This window comes from Podarcis liolepis, assembly GCF_965112155.1.
Source record: "Podarcis liolepis genome assembly, chromosome: 1".
Classification (NCBI taxonomy): Eukaryota; Metazoa; Chordata; class Lepidosauria; order Squamata; family Lacertidae; genus Podarcis; species Podarcis liolepis.
The window spans coordinates 97245277-97272966 of record NC_139554.1 but is presented as its reverse complement, the minus strand read 5'-3'; the positions used below and the strand labels follow the sequence as shown (position 1 = coordinate 97272966).

General features: G+C 42.9%; 1 protein-coding gene across 4 annotated transcripts in view; it reads right to left on the bottom strand.

The window, feature by feature from the left end:
* The window catches only part of THSD7B (thrombospondin type 1 domain containing 7B), a 413810-nt gene that overhangs the window by 337077 nt on the left and 49043 nt on the right, over nt 1-27690 (bottom strand). Inside the window, exon 1 of one of the 4 annotated variants that reach the window (XM_083493188.1) lies at nt 20636-20809. The exons of 1 other annotated variant lie outside the window; for it this stretch is intronic. The gene's annotated coding sequence lies outside the window, so the exon portion shown is untranslated. Of the gene's footprint in view, nt 1-19844; nt 20010-20361; nt 20382-20635; nt 20810-27690 lie in introns of those variants that run through there. 2 more of the 4 variants (XM_083493191.1, XM_083493190.1) reach the window with 2 other exon arrangements.

The window sequence follows — 27690 nt, the reverse complement described above, 5'->3', positions numbered from 1 at the left end:
TCATAGAAGATACCTGCACTTCCAGATCCAGAAGTACCCCCAAAACTATGCACCTGCCAGTGTTAGAAACTGAGATATGAAAGCTAGGAGCTAAATGGCACCTTAAACCTAGGTTATGGGCGCAGCAATGGAATGTCTATGCACACATGCAGCTGAAAATGCAGCTAAAATATTATGTTCATTTTTCACGTGGTCTAGTCCTTCCCCTGCCCACCCTCCCAATATTCTTAAGAGGGTCTCTTCTCCAGTCTACAGAGAGTAGCTGGAAGTGGGGAGGCAGAAAAAGGTCCTCCTTTCCTTCCACTCTGCAGTTTTAATCTGAAATCTTAGGCGCAGTACTGCACCCAGACCTCAGAAACTGCTAGCGCTAATGAAATTCCCTGTCGCAAAATGTGCCTAGAACAATGGGAGTTTCAAACACTGGTACCTGCTCCTTAGAAGGGAATGTAAGAGCAGGCAACCTCCCATCCATCCGGTCTAAGGAATAAAATAAAATAAAATAAAATAAATAAAATAAAATACTGTATTATATTATTTAGTAACACGGTCCTTCCTGTGTTCTTTCCTTATTTTATTTCCAATTGGAAGCTATAATTGGAAATACAGTCTTCACACATAAACAGAAACTGTCTGTAATGATAATTCATTCTCCACCCGCAGTAGCCAAAAAAGAAAAAAAGTCAACTGAAATGGAGGCACTTTCAAAACAAAAAGAAATCATAGGCCAAGAGGAAGCAAAAAAGATGGGATGAAAGTCTGAGCTTGCATTTGATTTATAATAAGTATCCTTTTAGTGCCATCTGCCTCAAGAAAAGAGATATTTTATCATTTTAAAATTATGTTTAATTCCAATCTAACTTTTACAGTTGGATTTTTTTAAAAAAAATTAAAAGGGTGCTAGCTCTTTAATTTTTTTCCTTTTTTATCAAAGTATTATGTTGCAAAGTCTAGTAGCTTCAGAGTCTTGGAATTTACTGTAGTTGCAATCATTTTAATGAACAAGAAATTGTGTAATATGCCAAAATATTGAATATATTAACAGTACATTCTAAATACCTGTGAACTGCATAAACATTTTTCCCACACTCTTTCTAGTATAGAGGGGGTTTTTTTTGGGGGGGGGGGGAATGGACCAATCATTTTTTAAAAGTCCAAATTTAATCCAGTGATGACTGGTACTATTTTGCTCATGCAAACCACTCAAACACCTTTTCAATGAAGCCATCATCTGTGCATGGACTGTCATCTGCATATATGCAGTAGAAATCTCAAAAGCACATATCTCACCTTAACTACAGCATACATTTTCAAAATGGATAGGAATTGGTTTGAGGGAACAGCAGTATTTCTTGAGAAACTATAGAATGCGAATGAATTAGTGCCTAACATCATTTGTACTTAGCTTCAAACAACAGCTGTGGGACTGCACTAGAACCAGAATAAGTGATAATGCTTATGCAGCATATATCCAGAGCATGAAGAAGGTTGAGGTTTCTCTAAAACACAGTATCTCTCAGCCCTCTAGAGTGGAAAAAGAGGTACAGAAACAGTAATTTACTTTTTCTTCTGCAAGGTTAATGGCAGATTTTGGAAGATTAAACACAACCTGCTCCAGCACAATTCCGACAATGAAATTAAGTGTCCCCTGTGCCAGTTATAAAAACTGGAAGAGTCATTCATAGATCTCATTCAGGACGTGTGCTTTGGCACCTAGAAATTCCCACCCAAACTAACAGAGCTAGGGGCAGGGTGAGAATTGAGCTAAGGTTAGAAAACAGAAGAAAGTCACATTTAACAAGGAAAGGAAGTTTCAGAATGCTAAAGAACAGAACTGGCCATTGATTGACTGGTGGAGGAAGTAATGATTTATAATGTGTCTCAACCAACCCACAGTAAGTGACAGTCTTGATTGGAACTCAGGAATAAAGGTCAGTGAATCTAAAGATTAAGCTGTGCTTTGAGTACAAGCAGAAGAGAGGTGTTTTCCATAAACAAGAAGGAATTTCTGAAGAAGCTGCAACTCTAGGTCACAGCAGCCAAAAACAAAGAAGAATGACAGAAGAAGCAGTGCATATGGAAACTGATAAACAGCTTTTCAGACATGATTTCTCAAGGGAAGTCCAGCAAAAATAGGGAAACTTGCTGCAAAATAAGAACCCTCCATTCCCCCCCCCCCCATGTCTAAACCTTGATTTCTAGTCACTGCTGCTTTTAAAAAGTTGGTATCAGTGGCTTTAAAACTTTCTGAAATCACAAACCTATATTTCTAAAAAGAATCTGAAAACCTTACAAGAGCTTTCGTACAAGAGGAATTTCACTCTCCATTTCAACAGCTTATATATCTACAGCTCTAGGAACAGACTGATCTGTAAAATAATTAATGTGACCTGGGGATAGGAGAGCTTTAACCAAACAAGAATGATGGGCTTGCCTGGTGAGGGCACAGGACCCATTAAAGGTGTGTGTGGGGGGGTGTCCCTACAGTTTTCAGCAGTAACCCAATCAGAATCGTATCTCAAGAGCTGTACCTTCTGACCAAAGAGCATGCCAGATACACTTTCTGATCTCCATGACAAAGCTTGGCAAATTTATTAACAGTTATTTTGCATGCAATTTGGCGTTAAAGAATTTAATTACTGTGAAACAGCCATGCGTCTAACCTCTTGGGGCTATGGAGGAAAGCTTTGTGTGTGTGTGTGTGTAATTAAAGATGGAGGGAAGTCTTCCTGTAGGAAACTTCATACCATTTCGTGATTTACGTATTTGTTCTTGGGGACTTTAAACCCCTGCCATTATGGTCCACCACTTCCTTCCAAAAAGCAGCCAAGATTGTTATAATAGTACAGTACATATGATTTAGCATTATAAGGAATTCAAGCAAAGTACACAGAGACAAAGGTTGTGGCTTCAGGGAGTGTGGGGCCTGCTGGGAATCAAAGCTCATAATGGTCAGGAGGTGGGTCTCTATATCCCATGTGTATCTTTCTTCCCCACAAAATTTTATTATGCCCCAGACCCCAGACTTCATTCTGGAATTTCAAATCCAATTTAAAGCTGCAATTCTTAGCACTAAATGCAGCAGCATTTACCTTGATGCTAAACAAGACTGCTCTAACGCCAGGCAGGGGAACCAAGTGTTGCCCTCTAAGCCCTCCAGTCCTCTCTACCAGGTCTTCAGGACTGTTGCCACCTCCTCTGGCCATGCCCTTCACTGGGCCCTGCTTCACAACTGCCCCAAGTGCTTTTGCCTGGCTGTGAATGTGTTCATGAGTTGTGGTGATGCCTCTTTCTTGCCTAGATGGTGAAGGGAGAGGTAGGTGTGGGTGTGCAGAAAACTCTTGACTTTTGTGAGGCCAGAATGCAGGTGAACAGGACAAAAGGTAATAGGCACATTCATTACTCTGTCCACTTTTGCCTCTGGCTTCACCCACTTATCTGAAAATGATTCTCCACCCGCTGCTCCAAATCATCAGGTTGCCTTCTCAAAGGCAGCCATAACCTTTTCACAAAGAGAGATATTGAAGATTGAGCTGCTATTTGACTGGGTTCATCTGGCATTGCTCTGTACACCAGGAAGCCGAACCCACGGTGATCTTCCTAGTTTGTGAGTGAATTTTTTGGCTTAGTTTTCCACACCTGCAAAAGTTATTGCTAACAGATATCTGTCTCATTGCTGCCCATCTTCAACCGTCTTTTGACTCGGCACACTTCTTTCCATTGTTAGTGCTCCTTGACTCTGTGTTTGCACCTCTGCCATTTATTTGTGTTATAATAGACGGTTTGAAATTCTAGCTTTGCAGTGTAATATTGATTCATTGCTTTACATGTCTGTCATAGCCTTTGATTGAATAACAACAGTTTACCTGGTGAGGTTAGCACTCTATCTATTTCCAGTGATCAGGAGGGACTGCCATTGCTGATGTAGACAAACAGAACCATCCATGCACAAGATGGCAATATCAGTAGGTTGCTGGGTGGGGCACAGGGGTCTGAGGTTTTCAGAATACAAAAATTCTTCAAAGGAGAAAAAAACATAAGGAGGAATCACCAAAATTAGACCCAGAGAATGCTGACTAGCAGATGGAGTGGACAAAGAAGCAGAGAGAAATAATTGAAAGCTGAGAGAGATGGGAAACGGTACTGAGTATTCTGAACTGGAGCACTCCCTTTGTTCCATGTCCCACTTGCAGCTTCTGACTGGTTGTTCTTTCATTAATAGTACATAATAATCTTCTGATGGCAGCTAATGCCTGGAATATCATTGGCACTCTCAGTGTTTGAATGAAAGAATAATTGGACCGGTCTCTCTCACACACAGACACACAGTTAAAGGGTGAGGCTGATGAAACTCTTTATATTTGCCTGTCACTTCATAACAGCAATTTTGGCTCAAAGTGAGACAAAGGCATAGAAAACTGTGGGTTAACAGTTTAAGGGTACAGGGCCTATTTCTTGTGCTTTGGGGTGGGGTCAACCTGATGTCTTCTAGGGTTGAATGCTTGTGCTAGGGTTTAATGCTTGCAACTTCTATAGTTGCAAGAATATTACAAAAAAGGCTCCAGTGTTCTGTATACAGGAAGGAAACCACACTCTCCCCAGCAAGCAGGTACCATTCAAAACATCTCATGACTTGGAACACCCTTTAAATACACTTAAATTATTACTCTTTAGCATCCTATGCATCTTCTTTAACATTTTACTTAAGATAATCATTTGACTTCTCAAAAGTCTTCCTGCCATCCTATCATTTCTTTCTTTTCTTTCAAGGAGGAGGAGATGCATCTGAATTAGCACCTAGTGAAGGCTCCTAAACATAATCTCAATTAACTTGTGAAAAAATATGTACATGAACTATTCATTTATAGTAATCTGTTTTATAACTTCTGGGCTTCATTATAAGAGCTTATGTAGTTGCCAAGTAACCAGGCTTCCGTTTGAATTGTAAAAACAGCATTCCAAACAGAGGGGGGCAAGATCTGCATGTGCTTGCAGGTCTATTTTTGCCAATTAAAAGTTGATCTAAAAGGCTGGGTTTCAATTAGCAGTTAGAGAATCAAATCTCTCTTTTCCAGTTGCAAGCACTGATAAATGTACTCAAGCCTCCTTCCATGTGAAAAATGGTGGCTGCAGGAGCAGATAGGTTTCCAGTACATTAAAAAAATATTTAATCCAGGTAAAGCTTGAAATACTAAGCATCTAATTTATTCATCTGTATACAGTATGACCGAATTCTGCCACAGAAGGCTTAGAGGGCAGGCCAGTCAGGAAGCAAACAATAACTTTACTGTCTCTTAAAACAAGAAAGACAAACACACCATGGCACACCTGACTCCACCCAGATACAACTAAGCCCCGTGCCACTGGGGACTCGCTATACATCTGCAAATAAAATGTTTTAAGTGTATGGTAGAGTGTATTATACAAATGTGATGCTAGATGGTGATGGTGAGCTATGCCAAATTCAATATTTTTCAAAACTTTTTAAAAAACATTTCCACAGCATTTTTAATATGTGTCTAGATTCCACCCTATTGTCTGAACTATATGATGGCACTATTCGCATAGGCTCAAAGCCAAAATAAACTCTCTCCAGCTAGCATATGTTTCCATTTGCTAAGTTTACTGAAGGGTGAATGCATTCTGTCTTCAGAACATGCACTCATCTGTTTTTAAAACAATAAGCAAAAAGCTAAACAATGCTTTCTCACATTAAGTAACAGGCAATGTGTCATTTTGCAATTTATATGCATGACATCATCAGATGTGTTTTTTCGCAACACTGATGCAGAAACTCAAACAGCCTCCTCAAGGCACCCAGTTGAAAAATATCAGACAATAGATATAATTATAGACAATAGACAATTGACATACCGTATTTTTCACTCTATAAGACGCACCAGACCACAAGACGCACCTAGTTTTTGGAGGAGGAAAGCAAGAAAAAAAAATATTCTGAATCTCAGAAGCCAGAACAGCAAGAGGGATCGCTGCGCAGTGAAAGCAGCCATCCCTCTTGCTGTTCTGGCTTCTGGGAGAGCTGCACAGCCTGCATTCGCTCCATAAGACGCACACACATTTCCCCTTACTTTTTAGGAGGGAAAAAGTGAGTCTTATAGAGCAAAAAATACGGTAATTACCACCAAGGCCAAGTTAACAACACTGGAGAATCAGATCACTTCTACAAACAGAAAGGCATAACATTCAAGGATTATAGCTATCGTAATCATACATAGAACAAAGGCAGCTCCAACCAATGTCAACACAAAAGGTCAACTTTCTTCTTTTTGATCAAAGAATATGTATGAAATTAACATCTCTACTAGAAAAGTAAGAGATGCTAAGTAACTGACATGGATCAAGGAAATATGCATCATAATTCCAAGCTTTTTGTGAACATCTGAGGCATCAATAAAATGAAGATTATCTAATAAAAATAAGAGGTCATGAGGGATACATGTCTGTGCTGCTCATCAACCCTGACATCTACGTTAGCATACCCTCCAACTGCCTCGAAAATGCCGAGACAATCATGAAAACCCTTATCACAGCTTCTCACTTGGCCATTCATAATCCCAAATTCCCTTGGCCAGCGGACAGGTGCCACAGAAGCAGTTCCTAAGGCGGCAAGGGAGACACTGGAAGGAGACATGAGGGCTCCTGCCCAAAACCTAGTTAGCGCTTACCGGGCTTTGGGAAGAAGGCAAGTGGACTCCGGGACCCTGTCAAAGCCCTCACATCTCCTTCCAGAAGCCAGACCTTTGGCATCCATCACAAGTTCTTCCTCAGGGCTTGCTTTTTGGTTTCATTGCCAGTGTTGGCTGGAAGGCAGCCGAGAACTCTGCCCATTGAGGTTCTTCCACATGGGGCTCCCTTTCAGCCAGGGAAGGAAGGGTGGTTGCCCAGTTATGCCTGTGCGTCTCACCGCCTCCTTCAGTCCTTTCACCCGGCAAGGCAGGCAGCCTTTGTTCAATGGACTCTGTCCCTCCCAGGGATCCACCCACATTCTCATTCTCTGCTTTAGTGGCACTGTGGGTTAAACCACAGAGCCTAGGACTTGCCAATCAGAAGGTCGGCGGTTCGAATCCCCGCGACGTGGTGAGCTTCCATTGCTCGGTCCCTGCTCCTGCCCACCTAGCAGTTTGGAAGCACGTCAAAGTGCAAGTAGATAAATAGGTACCACTCTGGCGGGAAGGTAAACGGAGTTTCCGTGCGCTGCTCTGGTTCGCCAAAAGCGGCTTAGTCATGCTGACCACATGAGCTGTACGCCGGCTCCCTCAGCCAATAAAGCAAGATGAGCACTGCAACCCCAGAGTCGGTCACAACTGGACCTAATGGTCCAGTGTCCCTTCACCTTTACCCACATGCAGAGTCATACCGAGGCTCCCTTGGCAAGGAGCTGTATTGACTCCCTTCATCCCATGCCTTTACCTGAGAGTAAATTCCACTGAATGAGGCAGAGCTTACTTATGAGCAGGCATGTATAAGAGTAATGTTATTCGTGGTGCATGCTCTAGTTATCTCCCGCTTGGACTACTGCAATGCGCTCTACGTGGGGCTACCTTTGAAGGTGACTCGGAAACTACAACTAATCCAGAATGCGGCATCTAGACTGGTGACTGGGGGCGGCCGCCGAGACCACATAACACCGGTCTTGAAAGACCTACATTGGCTCCCAGTACATTTCCGAGCACAATTCAAAGTGCTAAACGGCCTCGGCCCAGTATACCTGCAGGAGCATCTCCACCCCCATCGTTCTGCCCGGACGCTGAGGTCCAGCGCCAAGGGCCTTCTGGCGGTTCCCTCATTGCGAGAAGCAAAGCTACAGGGGACCAGGCAGAGGGCCTTCTCAGTAGTGGCGCCCGCCCTGTGGAACGCCCTCCCATCAGATGTCAAAGCGATAAATAACTACCTGACATTCAGAAGACATCCCTGTTCAGGGAAGTTTTTAATCTGTGATATTTTAGTGTATTTTTGGTTTCTATGGAAGCCGCTCAGAGTGGCTGGGGAAACCCAGCCAGATGGGCGGGGTACAAATAATAAATTATTATTATTATTATTAGGGTTGTGCAGGGCTAGGGAGGTGAAGTAATTACTCCCATCAAGCTCAATGCAATCTTATTCAGAGTAATTGTGTGGAGGGTCCTATTGCACCCAAACACGGACATGGGATCAAGTGGACTTACTTCTGAGGCACCAGGATGCAATCTTCCACATACACGTCATGAATGCAACAAAATTAATTTATTGCAACAAAATAAATTGTGCAGAATATTTTGATGCTCTGGGATGAGCTGTAACATTAACAAGGAGGGATGTTTCGCCTCCACAGCCTCCTATCATTTGAGCGCTCCAGCTCCCTTTTGCTGTCTTGTAGCAGTGTGGGAAGAAGGGGGGGAAACCCCCTCTCTTTCCCTTTGGTATGCAGATGGAGGTACCAGGGGTAACCACACACCCGTCTCCTCCCTGCTCACAGCATGCTGGAGGGGGGGGGAGGATGCTGGAGAAGGAGACAGAGGAGAGAATTGGGGGAAAGGGGATGCCTATTACTTTAAAGCAGTGGTACCAATGTAGAATAGAATGTCCCAGTTTTCATCTGAAGAATGTTGGAGGCCATAGGTTAGACTATAGATCAGGGGTCAGCAAACCTTTTCAGCAGGGGGCCGGTCCACTGTCCCTCAGACCTTGTGGGGGGCCAGACTATATTTGGAGGGGGAATGAATGAATTCCTATGCCCCACAAATAACCCAGAGATGTATTTTAAATAAAAGCACACATTCTACTCATGTAAAAACACACTGATTCCCATCTGCAGGTCGGATTTAGAAGGGAATTGGGCGGAATCCGGCCCCTGGACCTTAGTTTGCCTACCCATGCTATAGATAATGGTATCTCTAGTAGCCTACAAGTGCAGATCCGAACATGATCACTACTTGAACCAGCTCAAAAATAGACCTGCCTTTGCTTTACACCAAAACCAAGACTCAGTGATCAGCAATTTTTTAATGTTGTAGAATAACTTGACTTCAGTGTGGCAATAACCACTGCATTATTAGCTACTGCCTGTGGTTATAGGTATCTAAAGTTCAAAAAGCCTTCTGTTTCCACACCATTAAGTCCTCATTTAAGGAGTGTATTACATTTGGTAGCAAGGAATGGATTGGAATTGCTTATTACCCTTAGTGGTGAGGGGGCAGGAGGAAAACAACTCTCTCAGTACCTTCCTGATCATCCAACCAACCCAGCAACTGCAATTAGTGGCATTTATCTTGGGTAGAAGCCACTCTGAAATAATCAAATACTTAACATTATTCCTGGGTTCAAAGTGGAGACAATCACCTGAATTTCTGCCCTGGAATAAACCTAAGGCATTATTGGTGATATCATTAGAGCATCGAAATATTTTCTCAATGAAATCACCAAACAAATGAAACAGGAGGACTTATAAGATGACTAACATTGCTGTTATTATACTACTGAAGCTGCAATCCGGTGCATGCTTACCTGGAAGTAAACCTCAATATGCTCAGTGGGGCTTACTTCTTTTTCTTTTTCCTTTTTTTTAGTGGGGCTTACTTCTGAGTAAATAGACAGGACTCACTGTAACTTAGGTATTTAATTTTAAGGAAGCATTCGTTATGTTGCAATGAGCCTGCTTTCTTTGTTTTTGTTTTTTCCCCTTTAAAAAATTGATGTTTGGAACACGGTATTAAACATTGACATGTTAACTACATCTCCAGTGACTGCACTTTAACTACAGGTAATCTGTTAAACAGCACATTCCCAACTGGGGAGTTTAATTAGGGTGCAAACTGCTATACAATCCGCTTGCCAGATTGATGAAGAAAACCTCTTGCAAGGTGATCCAGAAGGCAGTGTTGGTGCTATTAATCATATATCTTTTAGAGGGAATAACCCACTCTACCCCCTGCAAAAAAAACCCTTTCATTAAAAGCATTCCTCTATCAAATATTTTTTTGAAAATACTTTTTCTCCATCCTTCTACAACAACCACAACAGATAATTAAAAATCAGGATGAATCTGTGATGTTATTGTTTAATCTAGTTGAGGAAGAATGACTCCTATGTTTAGAGAAAATCCTGTGTAGTACCTTCCACAATGGGTGTCTCATTATAGTTGCCCTAGTCCAGAAAGGCATTTAGCTGAGAAAGAAAGTGCAGCACTCAATTGACTTCAGGGATCAAACAGGTGAACAGCTGCCAGACAGATTCTGTATTGCTTTTTGCCAGGTTGCCACCCTAAAGATCAAATCAACGCATGTCAAAGCTAAACACAGGGGGCTTTATAGTCCAATCTAAAGGTACACACAATCTCGATTATGTCTACAACACTTCCAATACTCTCAGTGTTACTCCATGTAGCATTTCCATGGAGAATAAGAAGTGAGAAGCACTAATCATAGAGTCACAGTACCAAGATGCAGAAAACTTGAAGCAGCTTTCAGGAATAGGGATGGGGAACCTATCTGGGATGGGGAACCTGTGACCCTTCAAATCATGAAACCATAGAGTTGGAAAGGGATCCAAGAGTCACCTAGTCCAACCCTCTGCAATGCAGGAATCTTAGCTAAAGCATCCATGACAGATGGGCATCCAACCTCTACTTAAAAACCTCCAAGGATCACACTGTTGACTCGTGTTACACTTGTAGTCCACCCCTAGATGGACTAGTCCACCAGGTGCCCCCCCCCCCAGTCTTTATTTGTGCATCTGGTTCTTCCTGCCTAAGTGCAGATCCTTACTTTTTGTTTCTGGACTACAACTCCCTGCACCCCATCCCTGTCCAGCGGCCATTCTGGCTGAAGCTGATGGGAGTTGGAACCCAGATACACCTGGAAGGCCACAGACTCCATATCCCTGCCGTAGTGTGGACTGGCATTATGCACTTTTCTTCTGTTTCATGAGCAACACTGATCTGGATTCTTGGTAAGCTAATATGTCAGACAATGCTGTGTTTGAAGATGTTGTGGATTAGTACATAATAAACCCTTTCCAAAGGGCTTGTTTTAGTCCATCGGATAACCCAAGGCCCTTCACTCATGCTCCCTTTCCTAGTATGAAGTGGTTGCAAAGGAAAGACTCTCTGCTGTAGTCTTGCTGGACTTTCGTTCTCTAAATAAGATGTGCATTCTGGGTAGTGAGGATCCCCTCCCCGAGTGTGGCCTTGCACTTCTCACATTCCAACAGGGTCAAGGTAACATAAAAGTAATGCGAGCACAACTATAGTTCATATTTAGCTCAGAAGAAAACACTTGAAACATGTGTATGTTAGTATTATAATGCATTCAAATGACAAGACTCTGGAGGAATAAAATTCATACCAGTGCTCAGCAAGCACTTGGTATAATTCACTTGCTACATTTATTAAGTTCGACCTATTGAGAACAGCTCAGTGTCAGAGCAGATGCACAAGTATAGAGATGCACAAGTAGCTAAATCTTTTTTAATGATTAATAAAGGCATCTTGAGCGGAAATGGTGTCCAGTGGAAGAATTACATGTTTGCCTATCAGTGGAAGGCATTTGCAGGAGATAATTAGAAATATTTAATCCAACCATCTCATACATTAAACGTTTGATGTGGGTTTTTAAAAATAAATAAATAAATAAGGTTACATGCAAATCTGTCAAATGGGTTAACAAAGTTCTGCATCCTCCAGGGAGACTCAGTAGGTAGCCTTCATTAGCCACAGATTACAGATTACTGACTGCCTCAGTCTGTCAGTTCACCTCTGACTCTGTAGAAACAGTCCTGTTATGACTTGTGCCCGTATAGGCAGATATCCTCACATCAGGGATTACTTCTTTATGATTTGCCATCAAAACATTAAATCATTTGCTGTTTTAAAATTATTCCCATGAGAGCTGTATTTCTGACTTCAGGAAATTCATCTCAAGGGGGCCACTCTGCTTTTACATTGCAAGTTTAGCAGGAAACAGAAAAAGAACATGTCCTTATTAAAAAAAATAAAATGAAGACCAATCACAATCACACCAATTCTCATATAAATCTCCTTGGCACAGAAGTGGTTGCTTGCACCCAGAAACAAACACATATCCTGTAACCTACCAGTCCTCCTCTCTTGCGCTGCCACTTGTGTTTCTGAACATGCAGAGTTTTCCCAAAGCAACAAGGAATACTGTGAAGCAACCACTGGAGGATACTTCCAGCCTCTTGAAGGTAGAGCTTTTCTCCGGCAGTGCTTTATTTACCCAAGAAATCGTGGCTAGCTTTATTCTGTTATTTTAGTAAAGCAAAGAAGTTGAAGCAAAGTCTGTAACATGATGGAAGCACCAAGTATGTTTGATGAAGCAGCAGGTGCTCCTGGCCACAAGCCAAGAGGGAGTTAGGATGCTTAAAACCACTGAAATCAAAAGCCTTAAAGCATAGCTATCTCCATGCTGGACTGGGTCAGAGAATTTCTGGTTTCTGCTATCCAGGCTATCCTCACTTCCACCTGCCATATCTACACCAAACCTGTAGTTGTTTGCAGATGTAGGAAATCAGGTTGGCATAAAAGGGGTTCCCACAACCGCAAAAGGTCAACCCATTCAAATGAATAGAGGCGGTTCTGCACAAAGTGAATGGGAGTTTTTGCTGGGGCTCCATGTGCTCCAGAAAAGAGGCAGAACATTAACCTGAATGCGTTCATATTCAGAATCTTTCTTTCTGTTCCAAACTGGCAGCTCATGCCATAGCCCCGCTAATGTTGTATCATAATAAATGTTTCTACTACTTTGTAACTTTTCTGCATGTGCTCTCGATTAAGCTGCCTTACTCAAGTTAAAGGTTTGAATACAGAAGAATTGGGTGCATCCAGTGACTTTCTCATTTGCCAAAAGTCACTGCCCCCGTTATTTTTCCCTTGGGGCGGGCATAGAAGTGCATTCCAAATCACTCCAGGGGCACAACTGCTGTGTAGGAAGGATTCCTACTGTTACTTGCAAGTCACACACTGACAAGCTGTGCTGAGTCTTATGCATGCAGCAAACTAGCTCCTAATGAAATTCTGTAATGAAACAGAGCCCCCAAACTCTTCAGCCTACAGGGCCATCTAACCCATAGGCACTAGGGGTGCAGGGCACCTGGGCACCAGGCTCTCAGGGGCGCCAGGCCAAGAGTCTGGGGCCCGAGAGTTGAGTCCAGGGAAGAGCCTGCCTGTTGGTCGAAGTGCTGCGGTGGGCTCTTCTGCTGTGGGCGGCTCTGCACTGCGAGTTCGGGGGCGACCGAGCCAGTGAGTTGCTGAGGTGGCCAGCCGGCTCCACCCTCCTGCACGCCTGTGACTGGGCAACCGGGGGGGGGGGCACCGGGCAGATCTTGGCATCCCGGCACTGCATATGCTTAAGACAGCCCTGTTTATAGGAATCCTCCCATCACAAAATCCAAACTGTCTGCCATGCCATTTCCTTCCACACCTTCCTTGCAAATTCACGCTCCTTTCCTCTCTCTTTCTCCTTATCTCCTATTCAAGTCATGATCCGATTGGCATACACACTCGTCTCTCTCTCCCCCCCCCCCCCGCTCATTCTGCTTCAACATCACTTAATACCATGTCTTTTCCTGTGCCTTTTCTTCCACCCTCCTCGTTCATGCATTCACTGTCCCAATCAGTTTGATATTACCTTGCCCTCTTTGTTCCACCCCACCCCCACCGCCTCTCCTGCCTCCCACAACTTCTATTTTCATTCAGCAGAACTCTTTCTTGTCACATATCATTTCTGTTCAGGGTGGCCAGCACCTTTTCCTTTGTCACTCATGCATCTCAGTCTTTGTTCACATACCATACTTCCAATCATCTTTCCCAAGCCTCCCTTCACACATGTGGTTCTTGTTAACTCTCTTAAATGCAGCTCCTGCTTTCTTGCTGGACCCATTTCCCTTACAGCTGCTGACCTACAAAAGAGTCTCCCCCCTTTTCTCTACCTGTCTAAGCAGCCTGTTTGGACCCTTTTGCTACAAACCATTCAACAGAAAGGGGCCATGTTTGGCTCCCAAAAACTAAATAGTTTATTAATGTGATCTGATTATCTTTCTCGGCCAGGTTTTTATTATTATTATTTATTGTTATTACATATATACTCTCCTTCCCCCCACACCCCCAGGATCTCAAGGTGGAGAACATGGTTCTCCCCGCACTCCCTCCCAATTTCATTTTAACACCGACCCAGTAAGGTAGGTTAGGCAGACAGACTGAAACTGGCATAGTGAGTTTCCATCACATACCAGAAATGTGGGTTGCACAATATAGTGGATGGGGAGGTCTTGAACAACAACCCCACTTCCCTCCCAAATTCAGATCTGATGCTGCCTGAATTAATATTACTCATTTGTGTGTCACCCGCACCAATGCTTCTAGGTGTTGTGTAATATATTAAATGGAAAATGCAATTAAAAATGCATAAATACAATTATTTATACTGGGCAATGATGTAACTATCAATAAAGCAATATATAAAAAGCTTCTTCATCCTAAGTACCACCTGGACTCTAATGCAATACAATTTTGGGGTCTTCCTAAAAAAACCTGAACAACTTTCAGGGTTTCCTGTTTTTTACTTTTTGAAATATGGCAACCCTAGACAACAGTAGCAGGGGGTATATAAATACTATAGTATATATTGAAATACACAGCAACATAAGACTGTTTTGATACTACTGAACTAACCCATTTAAATAATTTTTCCTTAGAAAACCAGATGGCAACAATGTTGGAGGCCACTTAGCTGAAAATAATTACCCAGAAGATTTCATGACCTCATTCTTAGAATAATTTCTCAGGTTATCCAACTAATTATGCTACTGGTCTGTTGGATATCAACCGAGAAACTCGTCTCTCACCACTTCTCAGAACATCTGCCAGTTACAAAGCATTTATAAAACTCTTTCCCACACATGCCCTTCCTTTTTCCCAGTTTACCCTTGTTCTGAAAGAGCTACCCAAGTTTTCTCACTATAGTTATTGCAGTTGATTGCCATTCTTGTTTGCATCTTTCAATAGACCTCACTAAGAAGTGTGAAGATGAGAATCCTCAAATGTGGAAATAGAGAAGATATGCAAATATGACTGCCTAAGGAAGTGCTATGTAAACAGTAAATACATGCAGACACTAGGATATGCAGTTGCTCCTGAAGGAGAAGTGTGAGTGCTTGAATATTTGCAATCACATGCAATGGAATACATGCATACTAATTCATATATATATTTCTTGCAGAAGATCAGAAGCATATCTGAGTCTCATCATACGGCCTGGGTTGCCTATGCACAAATCCCTGAGGCGTGCGGCATGCCTGGCCCACAACCTTGTCACAGGATGAGAAGGGCTATAGCTGCAATCTGCCATGCAGAGAAGGAAAACAAATCCTGGCTATGTTTAAGTAGCATGCAAAGAAGGAAAAGGAAGCTGAAATGGCAGTTATTATGTAACACTGGCTGGTTCATGGGGAAGCTATATTCCCTACCCCTACTTTAGTGCAGGAGAGGTGAACCTTTTTCAGACTGAAGGCCACATTCACTCCTGGACATGTCAGTGCTAGGTGGGGCCAGAGTGGGTGCAGCAATGATTGTAAATTTTACTTTTGAACAGGAGGCAGGTTTCTACACACACTCACCCAGCCCTCCCTATCCTCCATCTAGGCAAGGAAGGGTCACCATCAGAGTTCAAGGGCACATTCCAACCAGGCAAACACCCTGTGGTCTGGGGAACAAGAGTGTGGCCAAGAAGAATCTCAAGAGCTTCTCACCTGTGCTCTAAAGGGAGAGGGAGATATCATTATTACATCTGCTGTTGCCGATACCTCCAATACTCACCCACCTTCACATCACAAGCTAAACATTAGTCTAATATTTATTTTACACTTTCTAAAATTCTGTCAGTTTCTAAGAACCCTTAAGGAGCATGGGTTGTTTCGTATCATACAATACTTCGTAAACTACCCTTATCCTTTAGGACAGGGTGGGATAGCCCCAAAAATTAGGCAAAAAGAAGCCCAGACAGTCCTTGAAAAACAATGTAAGTAAAGGACTCCTACATATGCCTCATACAAAGTAGCACGTTGATCAAGATATCTAGGGGGAAAGTTTCCAGATTTCATATAGCATAACATAGCACTTCGTATAAGCTGCAGTTGCCAACACAGAAAATATGCTTCACAATGATCTAGGCACCCAATTGGAAAAAGAAATGCAGCTCAGAAGCCAGAATTAAAAACCAGCTATATAACTTCTTGGAAACAATAGCTACAAGACACAGAGCTTGTTTGAATGTCCTTGCTCAAACAGAAGTAATGAAGTAGGAAGGAACATGACCCTAGGGCACAAGTCAACAGCCTACCATAATGCATACATATGGAGCACAGCAGCTAGCATCTGTCTAGTCCTCTATGTACAGCACAGTGAAAGATGAGCACTAAAATGATATGCCAAAAATACAAACTGAGGTTGCAATCCTGTGCACAACTAAGCCTCTTAAATCCTAGCAGCCCCGATAGGGATTTTAATCAGCCTACAAGCAACATTGCAGCCTGAGTCCACAATCTTAAGGTACTTCGAAAAGGTATTCTTGAATTATCAGCACAGTTCCACTTAGGAAGACCCATTTGTCAAAGTTTGCAGTTATACTGCGATGTTTATACACACTTATGTACTTCTGCAATCCTTTACTTGCTTACCTACTTCTGAGCTGACAGGTATATATATAGGATGTCATTGTTGGAGTACTTTGTTGCATACTGAGAGTATTACACAGCAAACTCTGAAACAAAATTACATAGATGCTCATATGATAACTTCCTAATGTAGATTTTCTTACGTCTTGCACATCCTTTGGTATCAAGGATAAAAGAGAAAGTGCAATCAAGTAGAGCACAGTGTCAGCTACAAAGCCTCCCTGTTTCTGATCAATCTATTATACTTTATTGATTGGGAGCTGCTCTGAGAGTTTTTACTCAAGGGCACGGTATAAATTTTCTAAATAAATAAATAAAATAAAAATAGCAGCCAGGCTTGAAGACATGTAACAACCTGTCCTGAGAACTTGTGCGTTGCAAACCAGTTCTTCAGCTGGTCGATTACCTCTCCCACTATCATTCAGATGTGGACATTACAGTCTCCACACCACCTGACACACTTCTTCTGGGCAAATATATGGCATATTTCCCATAAGGAGAGTTTACTTTCCCCCTCTTTTTAAAGGGGACAGGTGGAATTCAGAAACAGGCAGGACAGAAAGTTCAGCATCCTGAATGCTATCTGATTCCATATAAAGTCTCCTATACGCAAGTCACACACAAAAAATGTCCTGCTGAGTGTGTACAGACTAATCAATTAAGAAGTGACCACAACACAACTGACTTGCCCAAGTGATGCTAACTTGAACAAAGCACCACATATTTTAAAAAGTGAGCCCAAACTATTTTTAAAGCAGAAATATTGGCATCCTGTTTAACAGATGACTGGAGGTTTCTAAGATTTAGTAATATTCAGTAGTTTCTCATATAGGTTGAAATCAGTGTGGTATGACTGCCTTTCTCCCAATTTACCAGCAATTTCTATAAAACATCTCATTTAGCACAATCCTAAACACATTTATATGGAAGCATACCTCAATCACTCCAGTTGAAAGTGTCTTCTAAGTAACTTTGGTTGGGTGTGCAGAATTCACATGTAAAATGAACTCACTTTCCTGACACCAGCAGAAGCACAGCACAGGCTAACTGAATGCTATACTATTAATTACCACCGTACTTCATGAATACTTTGATATTAAAATCTATTAATATTAGAGGAAGACTCATGTGTGTGCTGGTTTCATCTTTGCAGTGCAATTCTATAGATGCCCACTCAGAAGTACCGTATTTTTTGCTCTATAAGACTCACTTTTTCCCTCCTAAAAAGTAAGGGGAAATGTGTGTGCGTCTTATGGAGCAAATGCAGGCTGCGCAGCTATCCCAGAAGCCAGAACAGCAAGAGAGATTGCTGCTTTCACTGCGCAGCGATCCCTCTTGCTGTTCTGGCTTCTGAGATTCAGAATATATTTTTTCTTGTTTTCCTCCTCCAAAAACTAGGTGCGTCTTGTGGTCTGGTGCGTCTTATAGAGCGAAAAATACGGTAAGCCTCACAGAGTTCAGCTAAGCTTAGTGACTACAAGATGACCGTATTCTTAATTGTGTAAATTTATTTTATTATTTTTAGGAACATCCAACTTTTTCAAATAGCGTCTACACAAGAAGAGAATGATCCTACAGCAAGGGCAAGATTACTCCTGGAGTTTTGAAGTATAAAGGGGGAAAGGAAGACTTGGAATCAAAAACCTATTGCTGCCAATTGCTCTTTATCAAAGAACAAATTTCTACATGGCTTGACCTTGGTGCATTTATCAGAACACTGGGGGAAGAAGCTGAAATGTGAAGATGACCTGATCAACCCCAAGAGTAATGGCTTTTCAATAGCTGACCCAAACCAAAGGGTTATGCAGGTAAGAAGAACAGTGAAATCCATTGACTCAAAGGGTCAATTTCAGTCTTTCAAAGAATGCAGAAAAGACAAATAAAAAGGGTTATGATGCAGGTTTAATGTGCAGGAAACAACTTCAGGGGTGAGCATATTTTACTGGGAAAGAGAAGTATAGCATAGTATGAAAAATATATTTTAAAAATGACAGCTCAATAAGAATAAAGTGATAGCTACTTTTGAAAAAAAAGAAACCTTCAATTTATGCAGGGGGGGGGGTTTCTTCCCAAGACTATATATTTAATCACATTCACAATGAAGAGTTTGCAGTCTTAATAAAAGGCTTTGCCTTTATTAGAAAGGGAAAAAGTTTCCTAACCCCCCTCTTCCATGGAACAACCTTAAAGCAGCTATTAGATTCACGTACCAGAAAGCACAAAAGGGATGTCCCTGAAGATTAGCTGCCTTCTAGTTACCCAACAAACCTGTGCTATCCTTGACACTACATCTGAAACATAAATTCATCATCTTGACATTCAGCAACTGCCTGGAAACACACATACACACACCAGGAAACGTTTTACCGCACGCATTGTACCAGGTATGGTTAATAAAACACAGTGAAAATATTGAGGCACACTTAAAGGAGGGAGGGAGGGGGAAACTACTTGGATCCCCCCCCCCAAATTTTAATCATACACAGTATCAAAAAATATAGCATGCATTCAGAAATGCCATGACAGCATCTATCACTTTCCCAATAAAATACATCTCTCCCCCCCCCCTCCATGAAATACAACCAAGACACATACTAAAGAGCAAACCTGCAAGGCATTTTAACTACGTTGATAAGAGACTATCTGTTCCAAGGAAATGATAAGCAACTGATCCCATTCTTAAGATCTCTAGAAAAGTGTTACAAGGAAAATGAATGTACTTGAAGCAGTAGGAAGATTGTTGATGGGGTTGTGTGTGTTTTTAGGCGAGTGTGTTTATAATTCCCAAGATACTGAAACTCCTTTTATACAGCGACATGCTTGAAATTAAGATAGGGAGACAGAATGACTGAACTAAGCAGTTTCACTTTAAAGGCACATTCACACCCAACCTAATCGCGTTACCCAAGAATAAGCCTCACGGAGTTCAGCGATGATTTACTGCCTAGCAAGCGTGTTTGGGATCAAAGTCCTTCAAACACCCTGGCCAAAAGGTGCGCAACCAAATCCTGTGTATGCCTGCTAAGAGTTAAATCCCACTGAATTAAAGGAGGGCTTGGTTTCCAATTAATACCTCGGATTGCTCTGTTGCAATCTTGCGCTGGTTTACAGAGCAGTTCTGTGTCATTGGACTCTAGGAACTGCTTCTGGCCAAAACATACCTAAGGACCGCGCTGCCAGTTTCTCCTGATGCTACAGCGACTCCTTTGCAACTCCCGTTCGCTGTCGTTTTTACCTCGCCAACGTGAAGACTACGGAACAGACTACATGATCTCATGTAGGGATCAGCTGCTATCACGTTCCCTTCCGCAGACGCCCGCAAACTTCTTTCCTGTATTGGGGCTGCGGATCTGAACAATCGCAATGCAGATTGACGCCCCCCCCCCCAAAAAAAAGAGTCAGAAACGAAAATGAACGGTCCTGGGAGCTCGCTGGATCACTCCCGAGAGCGCAGCCCTTTGGATCAATTGTGCACGGACAGTTCACTACAAAGGCAATACAGATTTTACACCTTCCCTGAATATTCCGAGGACGCGCGCTGAAAACAAAGCAAAAGAAATGAAAGCAATGATATACCACCACAACCCCCCCCAAAAAAAGTCAGCAGTATGGAGAGCGCAACCCTCCTCGCAGTTATTAGCATGCAGACGAATAGCGCGATCCTATCTGCCTGCCTACTCCGAAGTAAGTCCTGCCGAGTTCAATGGAGCCTACGCGCAGGTAAGCGAGACCCGGACTGCAGCCTCCGGAGGTCCAAGGGCTTGCCCCGCCCGATCCCTTCGCGATCCTAAAGAAAAGGCGGCCGGGAAACTAACAGGTCGAGGGGGAGAGCCCGCGCCCTCCTGCTCCCAAGTTGGCATCCCGCACGGGCGCAGCGAGAAGAGGCGGCGCCGAAGAGGAGGCTGCTGCGGCTGCCTCCCCGGTCGTGACTGCGAAGCAGCTCCGCACTTACCGGGCTCGCCTGGGTCTGGCCAAGTGGGCGGCGGCGTCGCACTTCCCCGGGCAGAGGAAGATGGTGGCTCGGCAGCAGCGCACCCATAGCCCGGCGCCCGTGTGCAACAGCCGCCCGGCGCTCGGCCGCTTCGCAGGGGAACAGCGAGGAGCGAAAGGCGCGCCGGCCCAACGCGCCAGCTGCTCCACGGCGCCGCCACCCGATTGGCTGCGCAGAGGCTCCCGCCGGCAGCCAGCCAGCCAGCCAACCCAGCCCAGCCCAGCCCGTCCACCTGCCTCCGCCAAGGAAGGGCGAGAGGAATCAATGGCAGGGGGGACGCTCAGCTCAGGAGGAGGGGCAGAGGGAGAGGGGGAAGGCGGGGGCCCCGCAGACAGGGCGGCTGCTGCTGCTGCCGCCGCCCAAGGGAGCTCTTTGGTTTAGCCCCAGAACACAAGCCAAGGGAAGAAAGGGCAAGTTCTGGAACTTTAAGAAAGACTCTCGGGGAGAGGAGGGCCATTTGCCCCGCCCCCCGCAGCGTCACCACAATGCTCCTCACCTGGAGCTCCGTGCGGGGGGGGAGGGGAGCAAATTAGTGGGCTGAGGTAATAAGTTGGGCCCCCGGCAGTGCAGTCCCACCGGTGCCACTTGCTCGCCCGCAGCTGCAGAGGCAGTCTTGGGAGCGAGGGGCAACAACGACCCTTCCTTGAAACCTTTATTTATTTGTTGGTTTATAAAAAAAAAGAGAGACAAACATTTGTATGCCCCTGTGCATCGAATCAAAAGCAGCAATAAAAAGAAATGAAACCATGCAATGAAAAGCATTAAAAAGCTTAAAGCCATCCTTTTGCCAAAGGAGTCCAAGGAAGACTGGTCCATTAAGGCAAAGGGGGCACTGCCCTCCCGACCCTCAGCCAACCTGGGTTCTGACTTACTTCCAAACCAAAAGGCGGCCCTGGCTGCCAGCTTCCTCCTCAGGATCCATTTTGCCTGTGTGGAACTAGCAGGGAACAGGAGGGGCACCAAGCTAGGGTGTGCTGACTTGGCCTGTCATTGGCCCTGCAGATTGTTGGCCTCCCTACCTATGCCCTGCACTACCTGGGTCCGAAGGGGACGAGATATTGTTGCTGGGCACAGCACAGACCAGGTCCCCATCCACCCAACAAGACTGGCTAGCAGTTACTCCAGGGTGTCGCTTCCTGACACCTGCCTGCCTGCCTGTATAAAGTCATAATGAGGAGGAAAATAGGGTCTCTGTGCTTGCATATGGCGCACCTGTACTCAGGATGGACCTGCACAACAGGGTAAATGAAGTGGTAGAGCTCAGAGGTATGGATTGTACCACAGCAATACTGTAAGTGAGGGGTACCACTTTTTACTTCCCGTTGTTTTTTGTTTGTTTGTTTGTAAAAAAATCCTGTTGGAATAAAAGCAACAACACAATAGCATACAAGAATGTTGTAACACAACTCTTTTCCTGCTGTGCTTTTTTTCTATTTGGAAGGAGTACAAACTGTATCTGAAATGGTATAGTCCATTGTGCCACCTCATTTGTTTGTGTACTCCCAGCTCTGAATAAACCTAGTACCACTAGTTTTTGTCTGTAGCTAATAGAGGCGCTTCTGAATCAGAGAAGTTTTCAGCAATTAAGGGGGGCAATTTTTCAGTCAGCCCCCGTGTCAGATTTCTTGATACTTATGTGGGTGATGTGTGATGATAGACAGACAGCTGTTTCTTTACTGATATCCACACTTATTATATTTAGGTGAGGGTTTTTTATGTGTAACGCTGGAACTTGCATAACAGACATTGTTTCTTTTGTTGTGACTTATAGTGAATACAAAAAGAAATTACAGCTGATACTACTGCTTCTAGCTTTTTGCCAAAGCTTGATTCTGGCAATTAGGTGCCTGCTTTGCCGACCTCCATATCTACTCGTGAAAACCTTTTCTCTGCTAATTTATACAGACTGTGCCACTGTTTAAGACACAGCTACAAATGCCAGTTGAAAAACTGGCACCCCAACTATCCACTGCAGTTGCTTGCAAGAGATCAACCCAACCAGTTACACCCACATTGTACAACAAAGAGACAGTAGGAGCAGCAGTCAGGTAACATATTTCAGCAGCCCTGAAAAATCTTGGAAAGGGTGTCCAGATACACATCCAAAGCATCACAAATGACCAAACAGCTGCAAGCTTGTTGCCCACATGACTTCTCCAATTTGCCTTCTTACAAATGAAACCTTTCCAATTCAGTCAATAACAGCCCTTCTCTTTCCAAAATTAGTGTTAATGGTGGTTAACAACAGTGTAAAACATCGTGATGATGAGCTTTGTAAAAACATATGTTTATTAAGATCTTGGAAGGGGAGGAAATGGCCCATACACAGGTACAGTAATAGCAAGCCACACGGTTTGTAAGCAGGAAATGGTAATCTTTATCCCACTGCTTCTATAGATTTCTGACCTCAGCTGTTGCATGCAGTCTTGGGTGGCATCTGTCCATTGGCCAGAAGTACTAATGGCAGAAGTGTCTTGGTGTGCTCTGAAGGGAAGGGTTGACTGATTGTCTGCCTTAGGAGGCATTCTAAAGGAGGGAAGCTGTAGAACACACAGAAAGAGATTCTCACTGTCTTGGCTGTTTGGTTAAGCAAAAAGGAAGACAAATAACCTGCCTTGAGATAAGGAACGCATGAACCTTTGCAAAAGGCCTACCTCTTGTTACTGAGAATTAAGGTCATGTCTTAAGAATAAGAAAAGGCCTTGCTTAAGAGTGCTAAAAACTAAGAAACTATGTGTTCTGACAATACCATGGGTGTACAATCAACTAGATCAGTCGCTTTCCATAGTGATCCTGTTTAAGGGACAGCAGGTGATTTATGTATCATATTCAGGACGATAAACTAGTTGCGTGAATGATGTCATATCTGAGTGTGTCAACACTACACAGGTTAAAGAGTGTTATTACCCACCACCAAGTACGCCTAGCCATATTCATGCAAAACAAACGCATGAGGGTTAAAATCGGGAAAGATGAGTGGGGGTGCCTCTCCAGTCCAATAAAGGAGGCTTAGAATCATAGAGCTGGAAGGGACCCTGAAGATCATCTAGTTTAAACCCCTGCAATGCAGGAAAATGCAGGTGTCCCATATGGGGAATCAAACCTGCAACCTTGGTGTTATCAGCACCATGCTCTAACCAACTGAGCTATCCCGGCTTATAAGCACATCCAGCATTATTGGAGTCCTGGTCACAAGGAGACTTTGTAAGCACATTTGGCTGAAACTCTTTCAAGTCCCTTTCTGCTCAAACACCCTGTGTACACAGGAGCATTAGGAGCAATCAGCTCCCATATTCCAGTAGATGCTTGCGGAAGACTGTGACCAGATCCATGCATACAGATTTAATGTCCTATATAACACAGATAAAGCATCCAAGAAGATAATGCATCAAAGTTGTGAAACAGGCAACAGTAGCCATTAAAAACAACCCAAAGTACACAAAAGTTTTCAGCTTTTTAATACCTTGCTGTTTATGGCTTTTCCCTTTTTCACAACTTTGATGCATGATTTTCTTGGATTCAAATTCAAATTCAAATATCTTTAATACAGTCAATGACCAACATGGATGATTTATCCATGTCGCATGGATCTGGTCACAGCCTCTCACATGTATGTCACTCACTGAATGGGCACTGGTGTTGTGCATCCCTCCCCCCATTAAATTAAAAACAAAAGCAATAATTAATACAGCGATGGCCACGCGATGACCAGTATCACCAGCTTTACACCTTAAAATGAACTGTTTTTTACTTTTTGTTCCAGCTGTTAAGAGAACACTCAAGTAGATTATTCATGACAGGCACCCTCCCGAAACCAAGCACATACACACACTCACATGGGTGGCTCCCCCTAAATTTAAGCATGCCTGCTGATTTCCACAGATTATGTTGCTGCTGAAAGACAAGACTGTATTTTTTTTGTCTGTTTTGGTTTATTCTGAACGGTTGAGAACCCTACTTGGAGAATGTTCAGGTCTCAGGTATTCACTTATTAAGATAAGTAAGTCACTGATATATCAAGTTGAATATGGTTTGAATTTTATACATTACTCTCTTCCTTTGAAGAATTCTGTTGGCTTCCCCCCACCCTGCTTTTAAAAAATATTTTATGCTTTCCCATTGTTTGCCTTGTTTTGTACTTTGATTTTGAAGAAGTCATGTTTTCCCCTCAGGTTCCACTTTGTAGTAATTTATGATTATTGTGTTCCAGATGGAGTCAAAACACTTTTTGTTTTTGAAGTCAATGAAGCAAGCAATTTTTCCTTCTCCACTTTTGAATCTTACAGATTGTTAATTGGTGTCTACAAGGTAAAAATGTGGTTGTTCTTTTTTCTTTCTTTTTTTCCTAAGAAGGAAACCAATTTATCTTTCACAGATTATTTTGTGGTTTGTTAAATAATATAGAAAAAGCTTTGCTGACGGTGGCTGTACAGCAGTTTATGGAGGCTGCTGTCACAATTGCCTCTGAAGTTGCCAGGGTGGAAAGGGCAAGGAGGGCAGTTTGGTGATCACTGTCCCTTTCAGTGTGAAGCATCCAAAAGGGACTGCCAGCTTTTGAACTGCCCCTGTAGCTTTAATGGCAGGTTGATGTGCAGACATCAGAAGGTGACAATAGAGTTATGATGAATGTCGCTGTCTATTATCTCTTGTTAAGCAAATTACTAGGATGGCTGTTCATGTTTCCTCTGTGGGAGCAAAGGTTGGAGGACCTTACAGAGATAATTGCTGAAATGTGAAACCCTTTGGAACATAGGTAGGCAAACTAAGGCCCAGGGCCGGATCCGGCCCAATCGCCTTCTAAATCTGGCCCATGGACATTCCGGGAATCAACATGTTTTTACATGAGTAGAATGTGTCCTTTTATTTAAAATGCATCTCTGGGTTATTTGTGGGGCATAGGAATTTGTTCATTTCCCCCCAAAAAATATAGTCCAGCCCCCCACAAGGTCTGAGGGACAGTGGACTGGCCCCCTGCTGAAAAAGCTTGCTGACCCCTGCTTTTGAAGAAGATGGACTCATCCTTTCTCACCCATCCTCACCAGCTGCTGTTCCTAGAATTTAATGGTCTGTGTGTGGATAAGGGCTGTAGCTAACTAGTAAAGCACCTTCTTTGCAAACAGAAGGTCCCTAATTTAATCCCCAGCATCATGAGGTATGGCTGGGTGACAACTCACCAAAAATCCCATAGAAAACTACTGCCTGTCAGTGTAGACAATATTGAGCTACATGGAACAAGGATCTGACTCAACCTTAGGCAGATTTATATGTTCTTAAGAAACTGTAGTTTGGAGAAAAGAACAAAGAGGCAAAGAGGGTAGCTACAGCTCAAGGCATCTGAGGCAAAGGGGTGGCTTGCTGTGGAGAGCTGCATTATGGGACAGCTTCATAATTGTAACTATCCCAAATATTGAAGGGGGGGATAAAAACAGCTTGTTTTTGTTTTTTTTGTTCCAGCTAGTGGTATAAATGTTTTGTTAAATAATATAAAATCAGTAAATAAGCCTCCAGTGATCTCTTTTATGAATGGAAGACTGGGTAGAGCAGATATTTATGCTTTTAGAAACTTCACCAGATTAAGCTGCTGTTAGGAACATCAGAAGCTGCCTTATTCAAGGCCAATCTGTTTGTTTATCCACACCAGCAGTGAGTACATGGACTAGCAGCAGCAGCAGCAGCAGCATTCCAGTATTTCAGGAAAAGGGTTTTCTCATTGCCTACTACCTAACTTGGGGTGTGTGGGTTTTTTTTTGTTTTTTTTTTGTAACTAGAGATGCCAGGCAAGATGAAACTATGCTGCTGTATGCAACATATTAAAGGAAGGGGTTGTAAGTCAGTGGTGGAGCATATGGTTTACATGCAAAAGGTGCAATATTCAATTGTCATCACCTCCGGGTGGGAGGCTGGGAAAGAGGCCTGGAAAGCTCTTACCAGTCTGACAATCTAGATGGACCAGTTGTCTGACTTGGTTTAAAGGCTTCATTTATTCCTATACCTGTCCTACTACAGGCAGCGACAACATCTTTCTTTTGAAAAGCCACTTCACATTTATACCCTTGTGATATGCAAGTTTAGACACAAGTGAAATCCAGTCACTATTTATTTCCAAGTAAGTGTGGCTAAGGGTGCACCTAAATGAAGCTATTCCATGTAAATTGTGGGCACCATAGGAGTGGGCTTGGATTGATTAGGGTGATCGCTTTGCAATGCGTTTTGGTATTCAGCTTCTTTATCTGTATTTGGGGTAGCAGAGATTGACTTGGGGCAATGAATCAACACATCCGCTGAGCACCAGGAACAGTTGGACTGCAGCATCTCCCACTCCAAATCTGCCTTTAGATTAACATTGCTTAGCACTGCAGAATGACCTGTTGTAAAGCTGTTTGGGGTTTTTGTTATTGCTGCTTTGCTTTCCCCTTCTCTCTAATGGGATCTCCACAAAGGTGGGTGGGGTGGAACAAGACTCTTAAGAGATATTTTAAAATATACTACTATTGGAAGATATTGACCTAGGAAATTATTTATTTCTCTTAATACTTACTCCCAAAATAATTTTAAAACTTGGGCATTCCAAAATTATATAATAAATGTTTGTGTTTGGACTTTTCTGAATCTTGAGTATTGATTTATTATTGGGTATATTTTAGTCAGTCTGGAGTCAGATACCGAGTCATGATTTTATAGAAATTTTATTTTAAGATCCTACAAAGTTTGAAAACATTTTTTCCCAGATCTATGTCCATATTTCGCTGAGATATGTTGCTAGACATATCTGCATCCCATTTTGATGAATAGATTTGTTGTGATGATTCCAGTTCTGTAATTATTTTATAGATTTCTCCTAAATTTACTTTGGACCTGTCACTTTTTGAAATTAATACTTCAGATCTTATGCTGTTTCTGAGGGAACACACTCCTATGTACAAGAAGCTGGCATAAAGTTACATGAGATACAAACGCCATTCAGCAGCAGCCCAACAAACCCAAAGCCCAGCAGAAGAAAAGCAAGCATTTAAAAC